Here is a 6,685-nt window from a genome sequence, read left to right as displayed (position 1 = left end):
TTTTACATATATTCCAGATATGTTCGGAAGATTCCGAAAAAAATTTCAACATTACATTGTGGTATATTAAATTTTGAACTGTAAAATGTGTGAAAAGAACAGTGTTTGATATAAACGAAATGGACCGTATTGTTGTTTCAAAAATAGCTTTTTTTATTGAAAAAATAAAAATTTTGTAACAAACGAATTTTTTGGTGATAAAAGTTTAAAATTTTCGAAGCAATTCAAGAAACTCTAACAAAAAAAAAAACGTTTTCGGCACACGTTTTCCAAACGCTCCAAGTTGGCACAATTTCTTAATTTCCATATATATATTTCATTCCATGTCGCTTTCTAATGCTAATGCTTAAAATGAAATAGACTGTTTCATGAGGACCTGTCTATGGACTGGTCCTACTTAACTGCCTCAGGACGTCTTCTTTGGAATGAGCTGAAGTCGTGTCCTAAATGATCAATTTACGCTGTCAAGGACAAACTCACGTTAAAGTTACCGATCCTTCCATACATTTGAAATAGACTGTTTAATGAGGAACTGTCTATGGGATGGTCCTACTTAAATGGCTCAGGACCAGAGAATGAAGCCGACCCATTTTTGTCGGCGGCGGCGGACACTAAATTTTTGCCTCCGGCGGCGGCGGCTTGACGGCTGAGCCGATATAAATTTGTTCACTCGGCGGCGGACAATTATCCATTATAAAATCAATTTTAAGTTAATCGAATGGTAATGAGATTAGTTGTACAACCTATCTTACAAACAAATTTACTTTTCGTTCAAATTTTCTTAGCCAAATTTTTGCTAAATTGTTATAGCAGATTAAATATGTTTGGTTGTGTTCAAAATTTTGGAAAAAATACGACAATTTAATAAAAAATTTTCTGATTTAAATCGATATTTTTGATTACTTGGCGGCTAAATTTGAGTCGAGATGAGTCGACATATTCGGCGGCGGCGTCGACTTGCAAAAAATGGTCGGCGGCGACTGCAATCGGCGGCGCGACTCGGCGGCTTCATTCTCTGCTCAGGACGTCTTCTTTCGAATGCTCCTAAGTCGTGTCCTAACGTGTAAATCTACGGTGTCAAGGGCAAACTCACGTTAAAGTGACCAGTGCCAGAACTGGGACTGGTCCACATACAACAGCTCCCAGCAAAAAAAGAGGAAGTAGTGCAAACTTGGATCATCTGCAATGAATTTTACATGGGCTTGTCATAGGACGGAAGTACTCCCTTTTTGGATCCTTTGCACTGCTTTAGAAGTTGTGCCTTGGAAGTTAATTTGAATGAAGAAATTTAAAACGTGGAAAAATTTTTTTTCAACCAATTTCATTTTTTTTCAGCCATATGTATACCCTTCACCACTATTGTGGTACAGGGTATAACAAGTTTGTGCATTTGTATGTAACGCCAAGAAGGAAAAGACTGAGACCCATCGTTTAGTATACCGATCGTCTTAGAATTAAATTCTGAGCCGATTTAGCGATGTTCGTCTGTCTGTCCGTCCGTCCGTCTGTCTGTGAACACATTTTTGTGATCAAAGTCTAGGTCGCAATTTAAGTCCAATCGCCTTCAAATTTAGCACATGTTCCTAATTTGGGTCAGAATAGAACCCTATTGATTTTGGAAGAAATCTGTTCACATTTAGATATAGCTCCCATATATATCTTTCGCCCGATATGCACTAATATGGACCCATCAGCATGAGTTTTATACCGATTTGCTTGAAATTTTGTACAAACATAACACTTAGTCGTATAGTCAAGTGTGCAAAATTTAATTGAAATCGGTTCAGATTTAGATATAGCTCCCATATATATCTTTCGCCCGATATGGACTAATATGGTCCTAAAAGCCAGAGTTTTGGCCCAAATTGGTTGAAATTTTGCGCAGGGAGTATCTAGCATTGTAGCTATACGCGCCAAATTTGGTTGAATCGATTCAGATTTAGATATAGCTCCCATATATATCTTTCGCCCGATATGCACTTATATGGACCCAGAAGCCAGAGTTTTATCCTGATTAGCTTGAAATTTTGCACAAGGAGTACAATTAGTAGGGTAGTCAAGTGTGCCAAATTTTTTTTAAATCGGTTCAGATTTAGATATAGCTCTCATTTATATTGTTCGCCCGATTTACACTCATATGACCACAGTGGCCAAAATTTTACTCCGATTTGATTGAAATTTTGCACACGGAGTAGAATTAGCATTGTAGCTATGCGTGCCAAATTTAGCTGAAATCGGTTAAGATTTAGATATATCTCCCATATATAGCTTTCGCCCGAGTTACACTCATATGACCACAGAGGCCAATTTTTAACTCCGATTTAGTTGAAAGTTTGCACAAGGAGTATAATTAGCATTGTAGCTATGCGTGCCAAATTTGGATGAAATCGGTTCAAATTCAGAGATAGCTCCCATATATATGTTTTTCTGATTTCGACAAAAATGGTCAAAATACCAACATTTTCCTTGTAAAATCGCCACTGCTTAGTCGAAAAGTTGTAAAAATGACTCTATTTTTCCAAAACTTCTAATACATATATATAGAGTAATAAATCATAAATAAACTTTTGCGAAGTTTCCTTAAAATTGCTTCAGATTTAAATATTTATACCCTGCGCCACACTGTTTTACTAACATTGTGTTCCACCCTAGTGCATTAGCCGACTTAAATTTTGAGTCTATAGATTTTGTAGAAGTCTATCAAATTCTGTGCAGATCGACTTTTCTTACCTTTTTTACTAACATTGTGTTCCACCCTAGTGCATTAGCCAACTTAAATTTTGAGTCTATAGATTTTGTATAAGTCTATCAAATTCTATCCATATCGAGTGATATTTAAATGTATATATTTGGTACAAACATTTATATATATATATACACATTTCACGGATGTGATCTGGTATCGAAAATTTAGATCTACAAAGTGGTGCAGGGTATAATATAGTCGGCCCCGCCCGACTTTAGACTTTCCTTACTTGTTTTTTACTAAAATTGTGTTCCACTAGTGCATTAGCCAACATAAATTTTGAGTCTATAGATTTTATAAAAGTCTACCTAATTTTGTCCAAAACGAGTGATATTTGTATGTATTTGGGACAAACCTTTACACAATGTGGTGCAGGGTACAATATAGTCGGCTCCGCCCGACTTTAGACTTTCCTTACTTGCATAATTTTTTTTTGTTTCTTTTGCATTAATTTTCTATTTTTTGTGAAATTTAATTGTCCAAAATTTGCACTTAAAATAGCCTGATTGCGTACTTTTTAATACTTGTCCACAAGGACTGCATCGGGAGTAGAAAAAGATCATTGGGGGATCCCAAGATGCCCTTTAAAAGAAATGATTGAGGACTTGTCCAACAGGACTGCATCGGAAATAGAAAAAATCATTGGGGAATCCCAAGATGCGCTTTAGAAGAAATGTTTGTGGACTTGTACATATATATATATATATATATATATATAGATATATATATATATATATATATATATATATATATATATATATATATATATATATATATATATATATATATATATATATATATATATATATATATATATATATATATATATATATATATATATATATATATATATATATATATATATATATATATATATATATATATATATATATATATATATATATATATATATATATGTTATTTGAGCAATTTTCCAAAAAAGTTATTCAGTATAAACTTGGAAGACTGTAAGAATTAGTTTTACTCTCGTGAATAAAATTAACAGAAATGTACACGTTCACGGATTTATCATTAATTTAGCCGATTTAAGCCAATTAAAACGAAATATATTGATATTTTCTAATGATATGACTTAGGTATTGTTGCAGAAGTATAATTAAAATGAATACAATTAAATCAACATGAATTTTAAGTTTGTTAAATTTCAATGAAAAATGTGACTTTTGATACCAAAAAAAGTGCTTTTTTCGAGCTACTTTTTAAGCTTTTTTTACTATTTTGTGGGCAAGTCTAGCGGTTTTTGGTGAAACATTTCTGGCAACGCTGATTTAAAGCTATATAGGTATACAAAAAATGTCTTTATATTAAAGAAGCCGCATCTTTGGCTCGGCATCAATGTAAACACCTTCAAAAGATGGTCTAAATCTTTGTATCCAAACAAACTTTTTTTGAGTGTAGGTTAGGTTAGGTGGCAGCCCTATGTATCAGGCTCACTTAGACATTCAGTCCATTGTGGTACCACAATGGTGAACTTCTCTCTTGTCACAGAGTGCTGCCCTATTCCATGTTATGCTTAAGGGTCGAAATCAGAAAAACATATGTATGGGAGCTATATCTAAATCTGAACCGATTTCAACCAAATGTGGCACGCATAGTTACAATGCTAATTCTACTCCCTATGCAAAATTTCAACTAAATCGGAGCAAAAAATTGGCCTCTGTGGTCATATGAGTGTAAATCGGGCGAAAGCTATATGTGGGAGATATATCCAAATCTGAACCGATTTCAACCAAATTTGGCACGCATAGTTACAATGCTAATTCTACTCCCTGGGCACAATATCAACTAAATCGGAGTTAAAAATTGGCCTCTGTGGTCATATGAGTGTAAATCGGGCGAAAGCTATATATGGGAGATATATCCAAATCTGAACCGATTTTAACCAAATTTGGCATGCATAGTTACAATGCTAATTCTACTCCCAATGCAAAATTTCAACTAAATCGGAGCAAAAAATTGGCCTCTGTGGGCAAATGAGTGTAAATCGGGCGAAAGCTATATATGGGAGCTATATCTAAATCTGAACCGATTTGGCTGATATTTTGCAAGTTTTTCGAGACACATAAGATATTCGGATGTACGGAATTTGAGGAAGATCGGTTGATATACACGCCAATTATGACCAGATCGGTGAAAAATATATATGGCAGCTATATCTAAATATGAACCGATTTTTTCCAAAATCAATAGGGATCGTCTTTGAGCCGAAACAGAACCCTATACCAAATTTTAGGACAATCGGACTAAAACTGCGAGCTGTACTTTGCACACAAAAATACATCAACAGACAGACGGACAGACAGACAGACGGACATCGCTAAATCGACTCAGAATTTAATTCTAAGCCGATCCGTATACTAAAAGATTGGTCTATAATGACTCCTTCTTGGCGTTACATACAAATGCACAAACTTATTATACACTGTACCACAGTAGTGGTGAAGGGTATAAAAAAAAGAAAAAAACAACAAAGCGCAGGGACAAAAGTTCCAAATTGATGGAGGATCCGGTATGCGATCAAAAAAACAAAGTTCGTGAAACAACTTACAATTTTTTTTACTGGGTACTTAATACTGCAACACATTAAGAAGCATAAAGTATGTAGAAATTTCTAAGAATCTTATGTAACATTTAGAATTGAATTCAATTACCAAGAGATTCACCATCTGTGCCTTTTTAAATTCGCCTTAAATTTTCTAACAGATACTACAAACAGGCAATATGTTGCCCCATAAGTAATCATCTCGGGAATAGGAGGATGAGACAATGACACATAATCCTTTTGAATTTGTTGGCAAATGCTATTGTAAACTACAGATAGATGCTTGCAATAGAACTCGTACGTCCTTCATAGAAGGGGAAAATTGCAGACTTCAGTACGTGTTTACGACTTGGGAAAAACTTTTGTGTGGTTTCACTCCACTTTCCGTAGTGAAGTGTAGATACAAGTGATGGAGATGATGGAGGTACAAATACCAGACGTGATGTTTTCACTGGAAGCATAGTTTTCCTTTTTCGTTGGATGGATAGATGGATGCAATTCTCGTACTTCAATTAACAAATTAGAGCAAATCTTGTGTGTGTGTGTTAGAGGGTGAGTGTTTGAATATGTTTCCGTATGCGTGTTTGCAGATGGATGTGCGGAAAATATGGTGTCCTTTTACCAACTTAAACTCCAACTGAAATTGGAAAACTTCAATGAGATAGAGATTTATGTCACGTGGCAGGGTACATTCAAAGAAAAATTCTTTCCTTCGGGATGAAATTTTAGCCAAACCCCCTTTAAGGCCGGTATTAAGTTCGTACTGTTGCTCTAAAACAGTAATTTTTTACTATTGCTTTGAACTGTTGCATTAGTAATAAAATTTTGCGGCTAATTTTAAAAATTAGTAACAATCTTTAAGCTAAAGTATATTCCTTAAGGTGCAAATGAACCCGAATTTATGACAAATGATGCATTAACTGCCTCTTATCTTTTTTATTTGTTTTAAAAAAAAAGTTGTTAACTTCAAAAGAAATCTTTGTTTGTCTAAAATTTAGTTCTTAGGAAAAGAAAATTCTTCTGTCTCTTATGTATAATAGTGGGTCGTGACATACACGAACAGAAAAAAGCATGTTTGGACATGGTTGCCGCATCCATTTAATGCTTATCTAGAACATGTCATTATCTCGAAAATCATATATCTTGTCTTTGTAAAAATAATTTCCGAGCAGAGAAAAATGTATGCTGGCAATAAGAATTTAAATGGCTCTCAAATGCCGCAAACATGTTCTATTATTTAAATGATAGAATTTGAGACCATGTTGGTCGGGATAATCATGTACCCGACCATTCAATTTTTTTACTTTATTACTGAGAAAAAGTATTTTTATAGGTTACATATAGAACCATTACATGGCCATAAAGACCATGTACAT

This window comes from Haematobia irritans, chromosome 4 (genome assembly GCF_050003625.1).
Source record: "Haematobia irritans isolate KBUSLIRL chromosome 4, ASM5000362v1, whole genome shotgun sequence".
NCBI lineage: Eukaryota > Metazoa > Arthropoda > Insecta > Diptera > Muscidae > Haematobia > Haematobia irritans.
This window is presented reverse-complemented; position numbering follows the sequence as displayed.